The following is a 19,963-nucleotide window of genomic DNA, read 5'->3' as shown; positions in this document are numbered from 1 at the left end:
CATCGCTACAGGTACTGTGTACCTACAAGTGCACACACTAAAAAAAAAACAGTTTCAGCCCAAGCATACACTACAGCAGGGGTCTTTTCCCGGAGGGCCACTGTATCTGTAGGTTTTCAAGGTCTTTTTAAAGAATCAGCACAAGAAGAACTCAGAGAAGCTGTTAAACTGGTACCATTTATCCAGTTACCAGCTGACTTAGCTTGTTAACAGTGGAGTTGAAAATCCTGAGTTTGCCAGTCCTGCATTACAGGATGGCAGCAGACTTTGTTTCAACTTCAGACTAACCATTAAAAAAAAGTTTTTTTTTAAATATATTTTATAATTGTTAAATAATATAACACGGCAACATGGTGGATATTGCTCTTAAGTTTTAATTTCACCCTGGCACACCTTATGTGTAGAATTTGCACGTGCTCTCAGAGGCCCTGTGAGTTTTCACTACAGTTTCCTCCCACAGTCCAAAAACCTGCTTTCTAGATTACATGGCTGAAATGCCTCCTGGAAGTGTGAGTGAATCCATATACAGTATGTGTGCCCTACCCATGACCCCAGCACTGCAAGCACATCAGATCATGTCTTACAAATATTATTTTCATATATTTTTAGATTTAAATAGATTAGACTGTCATTTAATAATTATTCTTGATGTTAGATTTTTGGGATTATCTGTATCTAATTTAGGCTGATTTGGTTGAATATATAACTGTTATTTTTTGTAGTAGCTAATTCATTATGGAGTTCCTAAAAAACTTTGCAACTTTGTAAAATTTCCTAAAAAAAATTACGTTTTTTTTTCCCAAGTCCTCTATGCTTTTGATTGAAAGTTGTGATAAATTGGATACAACAGCTTGAAACGACAGACTTTTATGAGCACTTCATGCAATTAGATTATATTAAGTACAGAAGTTGAAGCAACTATTCCACTGTTTTTATACATACTGTACAACATTTAACTTGAATGGCTGTAAACATTTTATATGACAGATGTACCTAACTGTTGGAATAGCTTTTAATGTATATATTATCAATATTTTACTCAACTACTGATCAATATTTTATAATACTGATCAGCAGTTGAGTGAATAACCTTTATAAATACAGTATTCCTTTGTATCCTTTAAAAACAGCTGGCCAGCAGCCAACATTTATAAATATTATATTTATAATATAAACATTTATCAGTTATCTTGTCTAGAAACACTGCCAGCTTGTTGAATTTTCTTTATAAATACAGTATTCCTTTCTATTCTTTATACACATTTCCAAACAGCTTCCACCAATAAGGATATGCAGTCAGCTGCACAGCAGCATTTTGTCTACAAATGTAAGTACAAAAGTGGATAAAAAATGTGCCTTGTGACTTGTGCGAAATCCTTTGCCCTGTGTCGTTCATAGCAAAAATCGGATGTTTCCATGGAGATATTAAGTGATGCCACTGACATGACAGCGGACAAGCATCAGTACAGGAGCTCGTATTTACGGAAGGACTCACAGGAAGCTGCACTGAGAAAAACATTTCAGTGTTGAATTCTGCTGATGTTTTGCAGTTATTACACTATAACAAAAGTAAGATTACAGACAAGAGGAGGCCATTCAGTCCATCTATCATGTCTGGTAGTAAGTTTAATTGATCCTAGAGCCGGTTCTTGAAAAAGCCAGTATATCGACACTCTCACAACTCCTTGAGTAAAGGCGTGCCTCCTGGTCCCTCTTTTAAATGCACTTCCACATAGTTCCTAATGTGTGTCCTCTTGTTTGTGCTTCATTCGGAAGAAATCTGCTGTGTTGATGTTCTCATTGGCTTTGAGGACATTATAAAATGAGCGAATACAACCTGAATAGCAGTTTGGTTAAGTTCATGTTTCAGATTTTTTCACACCAGATTTCCATTCGATTAAATCATTGTGATACAAAAAAGCCACGATCATTATAGCCAGTTATCCCTTCATTAAAATGTAGAGGGACATTCATATTGTATACTAAGATAATCATTTTAAATAGTATGCTGAAGTTTCCTTTAGTTGTCTCCTGCCATTGGAATAGTTTTAGGCTTTTGAATTCTATGCCAACATTTCAAATGAAAAATAGTACACACAGTACTAAGATAATTTTGCTCTTTATTTGAACGCATTTAACACAAAGTTTAATCCCATAATTCCAAGAGGTCAGTGATGAACAATTTTTGAATTTATACAGCTCTGACTCTATTATGTTTTATAGTTATGCAAACCTGGGTTTTCAGCTCTTTAATATTTTATGCCACTATTCTCTTAAAGAATGACCATTTCCCTAAGGGACTGCATATAAGCAGTACTGCAGCTGAACCATAAAGCCTTGATGCAGACTTTTCATTTGTTGTTTTCTGTTCAATTGATGTTTTCACATCATGCTTGGTTCTTTTGACAAGGATCAAGGGAAATTAAATTAGGCTACACCATAATAGCGAAACCAGGACCATGAATCACACAGATTTTTTTTAAAGAATCAGTGCAATTCCTTTAAAAGGTCTGATTTTTGCCTATACTTGCATTTCTATTATCTACATAAATCTTAGCAACAACAAATGAAACAGTACACTAGATAACTCAAGTAGAACTGTCTCTTTTGGGTCCCTCTTCAAAGTCGTTCTGTGAAATTTCATTTAAGACGCTCATATACAGAACATATACAGAACACGGCTACAATGTATTTATTCTAGAAATAAATAAACCATCCACTGAACGCAGATGGATAAAGAAGGCACAACAGTAGTCTGAAAATCAGGCACATTCAGAAGATGTTCATGTTTCAGTTTGGTGACAAAATTCTTCCAAGATTTAATTATAAAACAGCAAGTATCTTATGGTGTTACTAAAACCAACTTTTAAAAAATGGGCAGCCAATGAGTTTTCCTATGTGGCCACTTCTCCTTTGCTTATTTTATACAGAGGCAGCTAGTCGCTAACAAAAAACAAACTTCACTGCACTTCACTGAGTCCTAATCTAGTGACATGAAGTGTCTCATTTTAATCTGATCATTATTGCTCTCACTCTCAATCCAAGTCAGTTTTCAATCACCCCCACCCACCCAAAAATCCAAGTCTCAAAAAACTACATTTAGCATTATAACTGCACTCCACACTCCCATGTAAATCAGAACACTGTCATTTGAGGTCAAGGATATTTTTAATGTTTCACACACACACAAAAAAACAACTAGCTAAATTTGTATCTGTTGACACAGTAAATAGTAGTCAATTATTGATTGTAGCTGTGCTGTTCAGTTCTAAATGTTTGGGCATCTACTATGTCTCATTAAGACACAAACAAATGACCTCTATCTGCCATTTGGTTCTGATGAAATGCAAGCCTGTGAATGGTCAGTAGAGAAATGGGTTAAAATCAGTTAAAAGAGTGACTAAATGAGTCCAGAGAACAGGCACACTGGAATATTACCACAGCTTTGAGCCCAAAATGGAGGTACTGCCAGTCCACAACTAAGAGACAAGCAAACTACACTGCACATCACTCTTGGCTGTGGTAAGTGAAAATGTCTTTCCCAGAATTCTAACCACAATCAAAAATAAAAACATGTGGTAAAAGTTATTAAAAAATGGGTGTTGTTAATCTCCGGGCCTGGGGCGCTAACTGCCTGGAGTTTGTATGTTCTCCTCGAGATTGTCTGGCTTTCTTCTGGCTGCACTGGTATCCTTCCACAGTACCAAGACATACTGGTAGGTATGACTTGTGACCATATACTAGATAAAGCAGTTAGAAAATGGATGGATAGAATAGCTATCAGTCTCCCAGTAGTGACTACATACTGTATCTGCAGCAGAGTAACAGTACGGATTCAATTTCAGATACAAAAAAAAATAAACCCGAGCAAAGAAACTAAATTCATGTTTACAGGAACTCTGAACAATTAAAATGCACCATATGCAAAGAGTACTGCAACCATCCTGTGGTTTTAAATACATTAACCGAATCTAATCTTAATGGGTCTATTCATATGCTCAGTCTCTCTTAATGAAGAAAGATAACTGCCTCAGCTTTACTTGCCTGAATATCTTCATCATTGGTTGACAGAACCTCGAATTGAGAGGAACAGGTACAGCAGTTGACTTGGTGGGAGTATTTAGTAGAAAAATTATTCCCACCCAGGGGAGAAACAGAATTATCAGTGAGAAGCATTCACCTCCAAATATGCCAGAAACAACACCCAACTCCATGACAGTAAAAAACACATCCCTTACTGCAACCTCACACAAAAGTTTAGTTCCTGCACCTAAGACAGCTTTCAGTAGAGTATGATTAAAAACAAAAGAATTTCTGATTTCTGGGGCTGCCAAGGGTTACCGTGTCATATTAAGTCATTGACCTTTACAATTAGATGTCTTGTAGCTAATCCCCCATGTTCCAAAAGTTCAAATGTCATTTTCAGTGGGCTCAAGAATTATTGGCACCCTTGTTAAAGAACAAAAAAAGCTTTATAAAATAAACAGCACAGATAATGAGCTATATTTTATGCCCAAGATGGATATATTACATGGGTAATACAAAACATGTTTTCTCAAAAACATAGGGGTCAAAATTATTGCATCCCCACTCCATGAAATCTAGAATGAAATCCCGCTTATTTAAATACAACTCAGTCCCAAGGAACGTTTTTTTTGGACTTGGTATAAATGTTTTCCCATGGTATGAAAAAAGAGGTAACACACATTAAAAAAACCTTATGTAATCCATTGCCATGGGGAAAGGCAAAGTGACAAATTTACAAGAGACAAACAGTTCTTGGTCTTTACAAATCAGGTAATGGATATTAAAAAATATAGCTATATAATATAGAGTTAAATATAGCACTTAGCACTATTAGGGCAATATTCAGGAAGTTCAAAACTACTAAAACAGTTAACTTACCAGAAAGAGGACACAAGTGCTTCTTGGCCCCACACACAGTAGGGAAAAATAGTGAGGGAGGTAAAAAAGAATCCAAAGGTCACAGCTAGAGAACTGCAATGTCTGGTTGCATCTTGGGTTCACCAAGTCTCCTAATCAACAGCTAGACGGTACATCCATGCTAACAGGCTATTTGGAAGGGCTGCCAGAAAAAAGCTGGTTTGCGCAACACCACTGGGACTTTGATTGGAACTGCATGCAATGGTAAGATGAAACCAAAATTAAACTTTTGGTCATTCACACCATCAGTACGTTTGGTGTTAGAAGAGGAGTGCATACAAAGAAAAGAACCTCATACCCGCTGTGCAATATGGCAATGGATTATTGATTTTGTGGGGCTGTTTTGCTGCCACTGGCCCAGAAGCCCTTGTTAAGATCAATGGCATCACAAACTCTACTAATTATCAGCATATTCTGGCCAAAAACCTGTTTGGACCTTTCAGCATGACAATGACCCTAAACACACTTTAATATTAACAAAGGAATGTTTGACTTAAAACAAAATCAGTTTTTTTTGTTTTGCAACAGCCATCTTAATCTCCAGACAAACCGTGGTCTGAATTGAAGAGGGCAGCCCATAAGCACATTAAGGATCATCAAGGATCTGGAAAATTTCTGCATTAGAGCAATGGTCAAAGATCCCTCACAATGTGTTCCCCAGTTTTATTAAATATTACAGTAAAAGGCTTTGTTCTGTTATCTATGCCAGAGGAGACTGGACTAAATACTAGAAACAGGAGATTCAATAATTCTGACACCTATTTTAATATTACTCATTAAAATATTTGTTTTGAAATAATCATATTAAAATTAGTCTTAACCAGGGGCCTGCTTTCTTTCTTCTTCCTATGAGATGATACCATATCCAGGAGAATTCATTTTTTGGTGTAAACCATTCTTACTTATTGGGGGAATTTCTTTTCAGTAACAGGACTGACAATGATCCTAGGGACAGTGGTTAGCATCACTGCCTCACAATGCTGGGACACAGGGTTCAATTCTGGATGCTCTACATGGAGTTTGTATATTCTCCCTATGATTGTGTGGGTTTCCTCTGATTGCTCTGGTATCTTCCCACAGTCCAGATACTCACTGGTATGGTAATTGGCTTCTGGGAAAATTGGCCCTGGTGTGAGTGTGTGCGTGTCTGTGTGTTCCCTGCAACGTAACGGAGTCTCTTCCAGGGTGTACACTGCTTTGTGTCCGGTGCTTGCCAATAGACTCCAGCTCCCCTACGAAAATGAATTAGATCAGGGGTTCCCAACCTTTTTAAGGTAACAGCCCCTTTGAACACGCACGCCAAAAAATGCAACCTCTTCCCCCTGTAAAAATGCACAGTACCTTCAAACCCAAACAATAATGTTTAGTAGGCCTTTTTCTTATATTAAATAAAAAGGAACATTTAAGCTGTCTTACCTCAGTCCCACTGTTAAGAATCGCTCTTAATTACTTCCTTTAATAATAATAATGGAATATTTGGTGTCAGATTGGTGACTGCCAGTCAGACATCACTGAGAAAATGAAGTCTGTTGCGTGCCTTTGTCTTGATGGACACAAGTGCATTAAATGCAGTCTCTGCTAAGTATGTCACTGCCAGAATGATCTCTGTTGAGGCATGTAGGGTCAACTGAGGAGCAATGCTTGACCCTTTCACAAGCCAAAAACGCAAGTATCCCTTCTCCTGGAAGAATCTCTTTGTAAGAGAATTCCCCTGGAGGTCTGTGAACTCACCTTCACATGCAAGGCATTCGACATCAGCCAGTTTTGCAAGAAAATTAATCAAAACCTTTTCCTGATACGTTGAGACAGAATGTGATTTAGCAACTTAAGATATTATTTTACCATTTTCTTTATTTTCTATCCTGCACGGATACAATATTTAGATTCTCCCACCATTAATAACACAACAAGCCCCTTACACAAACAAATCTAGGGATATTTGGACATATCCTTTTATTCACTTAATTCATTCATTTAATCTTTATTAAGATTTTGTTTTAGTATATGACAATGGTGTGAATTTATAGAAGGCTGGAAATAAAGGTTACTTTTCAATATTTTTTTCTTCTCTGTTAGTGATGTCACACAACCTAAAGTAGGCAGATGTAAAAGCAACAAAATAATTGCTCGACTCCAACAGAAAAGAAAAATATATCTTCTTCAGCTAACAATTAAACATATTAGACACTGCAACACTACTAAACTGAGATTGCATTACATTCCAAAACTGAAAATTAGAAACATTATATAAAAAGTTTCACACACCAATACCATTTCTTTTACATATCATTTATATGAATATATATATTGAAAATAACACATTTCAATATGGAACTAAATGCTAAGTTATATAAAAATATATTACTGAGGTTCAGTGTAAGTTTGCACACCCCTTATTTGACCTCTTAGTAAACTGAAAAAAGAAAAAAGATGCACTAGAAGAGCATTCTGTTCTAAAACTGAACAATCTCAGGATATTGTAAGGATTAGTTACGCTTGATAAGCCACTGAATACAAAGCTGTGGAGTTAGTGCCAGCTATTATTGTACAACAACAGAGAAACTTTTAGCAGGTCATGACTTATCTTTAGAACTAAAGTACAATACTCCACCCTATTTTAACAAACTTAGCAAGTCTCTTTAGTTTAATTCACTTTGTTACAGCATGCACAACAGGAAACTGTTTCTTAAAGAGCCATTTTTAATAAAAGAGAACTAAGAAAATGCTCTCATACTGTGTCGATAGAGGGGCTCCCCTCATTATGACTGCAAATACTGTCGGAAAGGTATTCTAAGAGTTGCAAAATAAACATGAAATGTATCACTACAAGTTAGGGAGTGATTAAAAACTAACAAAAAGCTTTCAAAACCTATTAAAGCACTTATGCTTGCCAAAAGCCTGTAAAAGTAAGTTAGTAAAATGGTTCTTAGTTGATTATACAGTACAGTTTGAACTTCTCAGACAGTCCTTTTTCAGACTGTTTTTTAATAAAAATCTAGCAAGACATCATATCAAATCTTTACTTCCACTTCGGGTTGAAAAGATCTTTACACAGTCATTTAAATTAAAGCTGTTGAGATGATTCTCACAAAGGGCAAACTGAGCTAATCCTGGATACAAACATTATTTATTCAAAATAACAATTAATAAGCAAATACTAATAAAGGTTTGTCTTTGGAATGTTCTATTAAGATGAATTAATGTACAATTATAAGCCTCTGTTCTTTAAAAGGTAAATATACAGAAAAGGGAATAAAAACCAATTTATGATCCCCTGACATTTAGCCTAAGTTATCTCATAATTTCACAAACTATATTAACTATATTTCAAGCAAGAATTATATGCAAAAAGCTATGAATTACATCTAAGTTTAATCTGATTTCTATGAAAATAAAAAAATACTTTTCAACAGTAATGATGTTCAAGACTCGTTTGCTGTATTAATTAGAAAGATTCTTAGACACAAAACGTACATGAAACAAGCCAACCTCACCAGTAATAAAAATGAACCCCAAATTCAAGAAAAAACAAATCTGGAATGGAGCTGTGCTGAATATTTTTAACTCTCCAATAAGACAATTTTCCTTTGACTGCATTACAGAAAGACATTCCATGCACAAACTGTGTGCTGTCTTGTTCTTGGGTCTCAAGGAAAAGGCATGGAAATCCCTTTTATCAAGAACAGAGGAGAAGCAACTCGGTAACTGAAGCTGCCAAAAGAGCTACAGGAGACCCTTAAAAATATGTTTTGAGTAGGAAAGCACTTTTACTTATTTTTGACTGATACTCCAGTAATAATCAGGAGATAACAATGGTTATGATTTCTGGAAAATTCATACAGTGTAAACAAAGCTAAACTCTTCCCAATAAAACCACCTAAAAAAGGACAAGCCTAAATACATATGTTCTTTCTCTACATATACACCACCAGAAAACACTGCAGTGCAGGCAGAACTCAGTTTGTCTCAGGTCTTTGTCTAAATTCTAACTCAGATGTGAAGGACTCTTTTAGCAGGATCATTTACTATATTAAGTATACAAGTATACTGGTATGGGTCAAAAACCCGACATGTTATAGTCCATTAGGAGATTGACAAATCCACTTCACTGAAGTGAAGGCTGTGCTGGCCAGAATACAAGAGAAAGAGTCCACACGCAGCTTCTGCTGGAAGAAAACAAGCAGGCAGACAAAAGGGAAACTAAGGGTTTCTTTAAGAATCCGAAGCCATGGTCAAACAGGCAAGGAGATGAGCTGAGAGGAACCGATTTAAGTACAACGGAGTGTCTGAAGTAGAGTCGAAGAACAGGCAGAGTTCCATGGCACAAGAATCTGTCCAATATAGATTTAAACAAGCAGGGTCAATGCAACAGGAGAGAGCAAACAAAACACAGGAGAGATCCAAAAGCCATAGTCAAAAACATTGGAGATTCAAAACCAGGGCATATTTCAAAAAGAACAAAGGATGCTGGACTCAAGAAGGAAAAAACCCCATGAGTGAGCAAAGGGTATTGTCAATGCAGGACTTACACACCTGGAGGTAACAAGGGAAGTGCTGGCTTAATTGCTCGTAGGAGACTTGCCCATATCCCATAATCACAGTTCTTGATGAATTAAGCCGGTGTCACACTACATGACATCGACATGACTTCTAGTCGGAGAGCATGTCAACTTTAACAACTGCAGTTCCTGAATCTCGCTGCCTTTTCTGTCCTAGAGGGTTTCAAATTATACAACTATGAATCGCAGGGGGTGACAAATTACATGATTCTCTCACATCTTTTCATCACGGTTCCAAATCTTGTATTGCACCGCGAAAGTACCGCGAGGTTGCCTCATTTTGGCAGGCTGATTGGCTGTGGAGCACACCGGAATAAGAGGAGGAGCACTGCACGAAAGTAAACAAACAACAAACACGAACCATCAAAGAGACATCTGTATTGGCTCCAAAGTTTGATGAGCCTCTCCTCCATTTGCACAGTCTAAAACACTCGCTTTCCTTCTTTCCTTGCAGCTGCCATTGTTCTTCACTGTTTGTGGGCAGTGGGCATTGTGTGCATTGTACTTCCAGTTGAGCGCTCATTCGCTCATTGGCTGTTGACTGTCGCAGACTCAAGAGCCCACCCCTACGACTTGCGACTCGCTACGACAAAATCAAATTGGTAGCGAGTCGCAAGTCGTAGGGGTGGGCTCTTGTGTCTGCGACAGTCATTGTGAATACCTACACAATTCATCCTATGCATTGAGGAGCCTCAGCCTTTTTCGAAGAAGCTTCTTTATGGATGTTTTAAATTAAATTACAAATTAAAGGCAAACAGAAATTTTGTCATATGTTGGTTCTTACTGAACAAGTCTCCCAATTGCATGTTTTTGCAGAAACAATGCTTAAATTCTCTAAGGGATAAAATGGATTATGAAACAAAATCTTAAAACACCAGTGGGTCTCTGTTTTCAGTGGCAGAATACGTCATTCTCATCACACTGGTAAACTACAAAGATCCCCTTTGTTCAGGGATTTTTGTAATCATGATATAGTAGTTACTTATGGAGACATGTCATGATAGACATTAAGGAGGCAGTATAGACATATTGTGCATTTACTTTTTTTCTTTACTTATTGAATTTAGAATACTTGAATTTATCTCTCTTTTAACACAATTTTAATCTCAGCTGTCAAATGAAGTAGATCCAGTAGCAGACATTAGTGCAAGCATTCTGAAACAAGGATAGTTACTCACTTATTCAATGTAACATTGTTTCCAAAGTTATGTTTATATGGTTTGCATGAATGTGAATGATTCTTCTTTTACAACTGAGATTACTTAACAACAATTTATCTTAGAAAGATCCAAAAACTCTTAACTATTTCGTGGACAAAAAAATAATTTGTGGAGGTGAGGCAATATGTAATTACTGTCTTCCCCTAACCCTTGAACCAGCCCTCAAATGACATATGGGAAGATAAACTTAAAATGAATGGATGACCCCACATTCTGACATTAGCCTCACTATCCCATGCTATTTTGAATTTGAAACATAAATAATTATGGATAAAAAAGTCAGTGTAGGAGAAACACACTCCCCACCAAAAAAATAATGGGAAGGGAAACAGGGCCCCTTGAATATAGTCATTCAATCCTTGCTATTTACTCCCTAATGGAAGGTTGGGCTGTTTTTGTCCCCATAAATAAATAATTCATGGGGAGCCAGCAGCCATATCGCTCTGCAACTTACAACTGACAACCCGCTGAAGCTAAGCAGGTGTGAGCCTGGTCAGTACCTGGATGGGAGACCTCCTGGGAAAAACTAAGGTTGCTGCTGGAAGAGGTGTTAGTGGGGCCAGCAGGGGGCACTCACCCTGTGGTCTGTGTGGGTCCTAATGCCCCAGTATAGTGACGGGGACACTATACTGTAAACAGGCGCCATCCTTTGGATGAGACGTAAAACCGAGGTCCTGACTCTCTGTGGTCATTAAAAATCCCAGGGCACTTCTCGAAAAGTGTAGGGGTGTAACTCTGGCGTCCTGGCCAAATTTCCCATTGGCCCTTACCAATCATGGCCTCCTAATAATCCCCATCTATGAATTGGCTTTATTACTCTGCTCTCCTCCCCACTGATAGCTGATGTGTGGTGAGCGTTCTGGCGCACTATGGCTGCCGTCGCATCATCCAGGTGGATGTTGCACATTGGTGGTGGTGGAGGGGAGTCCCCATTACCTGTAAAGCGCTTTGAGTGGAGTGTCCAGAAAAGCGCTATATAAGTGTAAGCAATTATTATTATTATGAATATGCAGTTCATCTACTATGTGAGAAGAGGCAACTTGGAAACCATGTCAAAATGAGGTTGGTGTGTTTATTAAACCATTTAAATAAATGCATTGTTTCTATCTTTACATGCAACTAAAAGTGTTGCCGCCACTGTATTACATTTTTCCTGCCATCATACTGGGCAAATGCCATGGCGTCTGTTTAGCCAAAACAGGCAGACTTTTAGTTTTCTAAAAACTGCTACATGTTTTACTCAATAAAAATGCCATCTAAACGGCAGTAAAAGTTACATGACGATCTTAGAAAATAGCAATTAGAAGCATAAAATAATACATTTCACAGCCCTTGAGACTTCGTGATACTGTGTTGTTTAATTTAATATCCATCACAATGGAATGATCAATACTCATTTGGAAGTTCTGGATCTTATGTTGCTATTGTAATACAACTAGAGTTTCAGTGAAATGGTGTTCACTAACATCAGCATTATTTCATCATTCAGAAGCTCAACCAACTGAAGGAAAGGTATTTTTGAGCACTAGCTATAAGGTCTAGGTTCTCCATTTTCTTTGCAATGTCTCATGCATCCACAACTATGATCTGAACAGAGCAAACCACTCTGAGTTTAGCACTCATTCTGTCTAACAATTTTGGGGTTAATTTAAAATGAAGGTATTTTCACATGATCATGCTCCAAGTGGAGGGAAACAACACAAATTACACACCTTTTTCAGTTTCTCAGTATTAGTAGCCTTGAACAAAAAACGTAATATAAACCATACATTCATTAAAGCTCCTCATTTCTAACAGCCACAATCTTTCTGATCTCTACATCTTCATACGCACAGGGCATCTGAAATACATTCAAGACATTCAGCATGAAATAGACCTCTACCTGTTCCAATACCAGTAATATGTTTAGCAAATTATTAGAAAATACCACACTGGAGCAGAAAGAGCTTTGGCAAACAGGAGCACAGCACTATGCGTAATATGCAAGTATTAAAAATACAAGGTGATATTGCATTGAAAAGGGGTCGCAGTAGCAGACCTTCACCATCATGTGCAAATATTGTTACGGACCTCCCTCCCTGTCTTCTGACATCAGACATTAGCAGCACCACAATAAAATAAAAAAGAGCCAACTCAATTATTTGAAATGAATCTTCCAAGCTGGAAATCAACATCTTGAGTAATGTCTCTCAGGAAAGGAACAGTGGGTGTACAAGAGCTTTTTTTATACAATATAAAGCTTTATTTGTGCATCTGTTATATTTTAAGTAGATTGTATGATGTCCCTTAGATTAGTATCTCCAACTGACCATAAGGTGACATTACTGCAATTTAATCATCGCTAATGCTGTAAGCCAATTTGAGACAGTAGTTGGCTTCTCTTCACTGAACTGGACTCAAGTTCACTGCCCAGGGACTTGTTGGAATTCCTGGTCATCACTAGGTGGTTCAACTTCTCCCCAGTTTCCACAGAAGTGTAGCCCAGAAAAACTCAGACTGCTCTCTTCTATTGTTTTGAGAACCCAGCTTTTACGTTTTTGGCAGGTTTGTAATGTGGTATGGCTTTATTTAATCTACCTATGAAATACACAAGATGTATTTCATAATTAGCAAATTTAATTGCTACAATCAATATACTGCATTTCCTACAGGCCTTTGTCCAATCACGAAAGACATAGGAGAATAACACATAGAAAGAAACACATTATGTGGCCTAACAGCCTACAATTAAGATGTGTAATATGTAAATAAAGGAAAAAATAAATTCTTATTTAATGCGTCTTGATTTGAGTTAGGCCACAAAATGTGTTACTCTGGAAAGGGTGTAAAGACCTTATACTGGCACTTTACATTACCTGGGATTCCTATAGCCTTTAATTCGAGAATCAATGTTTGGTAAAGATCTTATCAAAAGCTTTCAGGAAATCCAAATATATATTGTGTTCTAGTGTCATCTAATGTACTTCTTCAAAGACCTCTACCAATAAAACGTTCTAAGTATTCTTTAATTTAGCTCTAACGATCAATTTCTTAATTCCTTCCTCCTCTATCTATTCCACTTCTTGACTGGTAATAGAAGTAAGACTGATTGGTCTGTAGTTTCCTGGTTTAGTTTTGTTCCCCTTTTTTGGATTGATGTTAATTTGTAATTCTCCAAACTGTGGGTACTGTTTCCATTCTAAGTTGAGAGTTGAAATATTCTAGCTAGGGGTCTGTTAAAAAACTCATTTACTTAAGTATGTCTGAGAACATACCATTCAGCCCCCCAGAAACTCAGCATAAGTTAGTCAAAAATTACCCAGTAATGTCGGGTATAGATGCCTGATCTATAATATGGGGCCATGTTATAGATATATTCTATTGTTTGCAATAGATCATTTACTAATTAATTTATAAGATAAGAAGATCACTTTATTGGCCATATACATTTTCTTGTATTAGGAATTTGTCTTTTCGCATACCCCAACTTGCTCTCAATGAGACACACAGACGGGGAGAGAGAAGCTTGGGGTCAGAGCGCAGGGTCAGCCATTTATATGGCGCCCCTGGAGCAGTTGGGGTTAAAGGCCTTGCTCAGGAGCCCAACGGAGGAGGATTCCTCTGCCGGCCGCGGGATATGATCCAGCAACCTTCCAGCCACAGGCGCAGATCCTTAAACACAGAGCCACCACACCACCCGCCTGAAAAAGTATGTTAACTTTATCTTCATTGTCTTCCATTATTAATCCCCCATTAATTTGGCAAACTCACTTTTACTGTTTTCACACTGAAAAAAATGCTTCGCATTATTTATGCCTCTACTACAATATTCTCCCTCCTATAAATTCTTATATCTTTTTCAGCTGTACCAGTAGCCTTCAGTCTTAGTGTAAGAATTTAATTGAATCACAAAAATCATAATAGTGTCATACTTTTTTAAAAAAATAGTGTTTAACTCCTGGTGTTCTATCATATATTAAAAGTGGGCCTATGTATAGTTGTACTCCAGTACAACTGCACCTCCCATAGCTCCACCACTGAGGGAACAGTAGTATAGAATGGATAGGGCCATCCTTCAGATAATACTTCACACTGAATCCTACAACTTGACTAGTAGGGTTGCATCATTTCTGCAGAGCTCAAACTGAAAAAGTGGACAGTTATGGCAGCTTCACAAAAAACGAATGTGAATGCATGTAATGTGAAAAATATATTACAGTAAAAATAATATATTATGTAACACAATTTTAAGCATTTGTGATAACTAGGAGAAAATACAGTATGTCCTCTAGTCTCAGAATTATACTGTCAGTCAAGTCAAGTAGCATTACTATTACACTGCAGTGATAGTTGAGTTATGGTAAAATAGGTCACAAGCATGTCTACTATTGATATGTGGCTGACTATAAAGTACCTTAACTCCAACTAATAATTACTACTCCCTTTAATCTATATCATAACTCCATTGCCTGTTTAATCTCATTACAAGAGAAAAAAATGTTAGAAGACACTTTGATCATCGTATAGTTTCAGATTTTTGCCTTATTCAACTGAGCAGTAAAAACTCAAATTCTATGGACGCCTGTTCAAGGAAAAGCTGACTGCTCAGCTCTGAATACAATTATGTAAATATGGTGGAATTACAACACAAGGCTTCACCTTCCAATTTGCTTTTGGTTATTGTGCAGCAAAATCTTAAAAGAGAAAATTGCTTTAAGCTGTCTGCTACATCCACCAAATCATCACAACACAATCTGATATAAAACATGGGTGAATTCTTCATTTTCCAGGACTGACAAACTGAAATGCAAGTACAGAGGTAACTTTTATATCTGGTAATCACCAATGCATTGTGTTTTCTGGTTTGGACTTCAATTTGTAAATTTCAAACCAAGTTCATCTGGCCAGTGCAATTCTAATGTGAGATCACACTATGAAAGCTAATCCACTTTTGTGGCCTAAAAAGCCCTAATAAACAAATTTTGACAGGACATCTGCACTTCCCAACCAATTTCTACCTGAATGTATCTACTGCTTGCTTGGAAGAGGTAAAATGGCCACATCTAGTTTTCTCTCCCAAACCTCATGTACTATAAATGTCTCATTTCCCACTGTTACACCAGTACAGCACTGTTCACAATTATATGGAGACATATAAAATATTATCATGGTCCACAACAACTGTAAACACTACTTTAGATCCAAGATATGCTGCACAGCAGAGCCAGGATGTAAACCAGCAGTGCTCAAAACTCAGGGACCATAAACAGAAAGAGAATATATATTTTTCAAGGTTGGTGAGCATGGGGAAGTACTTCCTTCTATATGCACTGAATTAAAAATGTTTTTCATTGTACATACAGATGCAGTATACGTGTTTCACAGTCATGACTATTACTGTATAAGAAATATCTTATATTAAATACAGGTTTCTGTCACTAACCACTTCCTGAAAACTGGTTAGCAAAACCATGGTTGGTAAATACGTGAGTATAAGGGAAACAAGGGGTTAATTTCTCACAGTCTGTATTATACTCATCTATGGCCAACAACAAGAATTATAATTCAACATATGAAAGTAATAAACAATTAACAGTAAAATTGAATGTCATTAACCTTGAACCCCAAGACTAAGTGAATATACTTAAAAGAGCTCTCAAACCAAAAACAGGCTGTTAAGTTTTGTTGGTGGACCAATGACTGGCACAATTCCCTGTAGTCCAGAATTTTCAAACAAATTTCCCAGAATGATTACTGGAAAAAGTGTGATGGAAGATGTCCCTTCTTTCAAATGAGACTTCAATCTGAAAATGTCACTACTTCATCATTAAAGATAATATGGCACAGCATATAAGAGCACGGGTGTTAAACCTACTGCCCTGTGTAAATTCCACTCTGGACGTACACAATCCTACCATGTGTCACCAAGGTGAATACAGCACTTGAGTGGTGGATGAATTAAGTGCATTAAATTAAAAAAGTGCATGTGCTCCTTTGGATGAAAAGTGCTTTATGAATGAAACTGTTGTTGTTTTTTAAATTTCACTATTACAGTTGCACAAAAAAACCTTACCATATGGAACAGTGGCACGAGTGGTGTTACATTTGTTTCTTTTGTAAACCTACTGGCAATAAGAAGAATGAAGTACAAATTCGGCTATTTATAACCTCAAAAATAGTTTGCGACAACGATGTTGGAGAGATTGTGGTAATGGGGAAGCAGGTCATCCTCATATATATTGACAGGGTCTCAGAATTCAGTCCTAGTGCGAAGAAGTGTAGCTTTTGATCCAAGATATATTATGTCTAGAAATACCAAAATCTTGTTCAGCTCTGTATCTGGGTAATCTGCCTGATGAGGTTGAAGGTGTAGATAAATGCCTGCTTAAAGCATGTTTTGCAGCAAGCAAAAAAGCTATATCATGTAAATGGTTCCAAAGTGAAACCTCAAACAAAGAAAACTGAATTGTTATTGTTTCACAGATTTATGAGATGGGAAAAATCTATCTATCAGTTAATATACCAGAAGGGGATCTTTGAGAGATATTGGCAAAGGTGTATTATTTTTACTTCCAAGTAATAATATTGATTTTATTTTTTTTAAGTGTATGTTCTTTTTTCTTCCACCCTCCTTTCTCCCTAGCACTATACCCCCTGTCAAACTGGAAATGTTAATTAGCAGACTTTACACTCATTCATATTTATAACACTTGATGTTTTGGGATTACTGGCAACTGGAAACTTAATTCTGATAATCGCTTTATATTTATAAAAATAAAAAAATACAAGCAATAAAAAGATTTAAAAAAGCTGTTCTTGTCAATGTAATTATTCATTGATAACCTTCTTAACCAGCTAGAATAACAATGAAGAAAAAGATTTGCATGTATATTAAATATACCTACACTAGAAGTGTCTTATCCTGTAAATCAGAAGTGTAAGACCCTGGTCTTGGAAAGCCACAATTCAGCAGGCCTTATGTGAAAACCACTGGACTTCTTCAGACCCACCAATGAACCACGAGTCAGAGAACACAAGAAGATACTTCAGAAACGTGTACTTAGAATTCAGATCAGGAGGTACCCTTTTAAATAAAGGGTGTTGGGAATCTTGAAGCAGATACAAAGCCTTCTTTCAAAACTAACATCCACTAGAGGAGCTCTTGAAACCACATAAACTAGAACCAAACAATCTAGATATGCTGAAGGTTCTCACTTTAAAGCCTTTAACATATGTCATCCGTAAGTAATCAATTTGCAAAACCATGAAACACATGCAAGCTATGGTCAATTCAGCAAATTAATTTATTCAATATAGTCACAGAATGTGACTCTGGTACTAGGAAGCTACAGGTTTAATCTCTAAAATTGAGAATTGCAATGTAACAAATAAACGTCTCTAAATTGCACAAATCCCCTACTCAGGTTTAAGAAATGATGAAATGACAATTAATATTTACAGATTAAGAGTGACCCATAAAACACACTGGACTGTGGCTCTCCAAGGCCAGGAATTTTCACTTCTGATTTATACTCTTTAAGTGCATTTTTTTCAATGTGACAACATTTAGCAAATATTAAAAAGGAGGCAAATATATTAAAAAATGACAGAACCCGTTGTTTGCCAAGACGTGAGGAATTCATGGCTTGAACTGAAACAAACATTATACATAAAATCCACCTGTCTCTCTAAAATACAAAGTACACTGTTTAAAATTAAAACCATGAATAATGTTGCTTATTGGACCAGGAAAAATTAAAAGGAATTAATCAATGTTGTATTTATTGACTACAGGCGTATTGCTATTTTCATTAATAGCACCCAGCAAATTCCTAGTCCTCCTAACTTACCAGGTGTTATTTATAAGTCATGCTTACTTTTACAAAAAAGTCATTTTACAAATTCGCCCAAGATGCCTTGAGCAAATGTAATAATTAGTACACCAATATTTAACTCGTAAAACAGCTCTCGCAGTTGGAATCCAAAGATAATATGACATTGAACTTCAAAATCTAGCATGCAACAAAAGAGATACCGCAATCTGAATCAACGTAAACTATAAAGTTTCAACTACTTGCATTAAGATGCAAAATGCTAAGAATCATTCTCATATTTTCAAGATTCCCAAGATATCGGTTTTCGAGCATTGAATCAGTTCAAATTCTGAGAATGCTGAATTATTTAATTTAGCATTTCAGTCACACATAGGAGGTAAATAGATGTATCTTAGATAAAAAGCAACATTAAAAAAAACTATGATCTCTAGAAAGTTCAACGGAGTTCATCTTGTGCATTTCCGTGTTTTCTGGCTGCTATGATAAGCATGTTTAAAGCTAGTGATCTGCATCTCTCCGACTGTATATGTGGCAGTATCCCAGGAAACGTAACTACTCATCCCTTTACCCTCCCACATCACAGACATGTCAAATGGTAATATACTGCACACTTCGGCCAATAACTTGGCAGGAAGTGGATGATTTTTTTTTCAATTACACGCATATATATAAAGGTACATACATATTCGTGCTTCAAAAAGAATTAGGGTACATTTGTTGTAAATAGTAACCCCGAGTTCTAAAAAATACTATTTCCTTTACCGTTTGTGGGGAAATAATACGACTTAATAAAAAATTACTTGTGAAAGCATTATTGGGTTTAAAGGTTTTTCTTCATATGTAAAATTGTAATTCCAGTCTTGAAATCAAAACGACAATCCTTGTACTGACCCAAGCGATTAAACTAAACACCCTAGAATTCACTAAAATACATGGCTTTGAAATGCATTACGAACAGCACACACATCATGGTCTGTTTGTCCACTGCAGCGAAGGTAGCTGCCCATACATTAATGCACTACGAGGCTTACACGTATCAGGCAATTGCAAAGCAGCCTATGTATAACATCAAGTAATATATGCATTGGTGGCATTACAGTAAATAAAGATCACGAACCTACGATGGATTTCTTCAGCAGCCAGTGTGATATGTAATGTAGGTAAACCTACCTGTATCAGAATTACTGGTCTTAACACGGTCCAGCCTGTGCTGTTTGTCCTGGTAATGGGAAACAAGTCCTTGAGCAATCAGCGCTACGTGATCACAGCAAAACAAATGCCAACTGTGTGTAAAGATAAAATGCCACAGAAAAACATCAACAAACCCCCCAAAGTACAATCCTGTGCATGTGTTACTATTTCATGATAGCTCTGTAACATCTGCTCCCCCTTCAGTCTGCGCTTTCTGTCTCATTGACTCTACAAT

At 36.8% G+C, this 19,963-nt stretch overlaps 1 protein-coding gene across 2 annotated transcripts in view; it reads right to left on the bottom strand.

The window, feature by feature from the left end:
- Positions 1–19,963, bottom strand: part of LOC148821802 (hyccin 2-like) — a 145,910-nt gene extending 125,947 nt beyond the window's left edge. The window contains exon 1 of one of the 2 annotated variants that reach the window (XM_088930727.1): positions 19,708–19,963. The gene's annotated coding sequence lies outside the window, so the exon portion shown is untranslated. The remainder of the gene's footprint in view (positions 1–19,707) is intronic. The other variant, XM_088930728.1, reaches the window with a different exon arrangement.

This window comes from Atractosteus spatula, chromosome 13, assembly GCF_055471065.1.
Source record: "Atractosteus spatula isolate fAtrSpa1 chromosome 13, fAtrSpa1.hap1, whole genome shotgun sequence".
NCBI classification, from domain to species: domain Eukaryota; kingdom Metazoa; phylum Chordata; class Actinopteri; order Semionotiformes; family Lepisosteidae; genus Atractosteus; species Atractosteus spatula.
The sequence above is the reverse complement of the archived record's forward strand: the minus strand, read 5'-3'. Positions and strand labels throughout refer to the sequence as shown.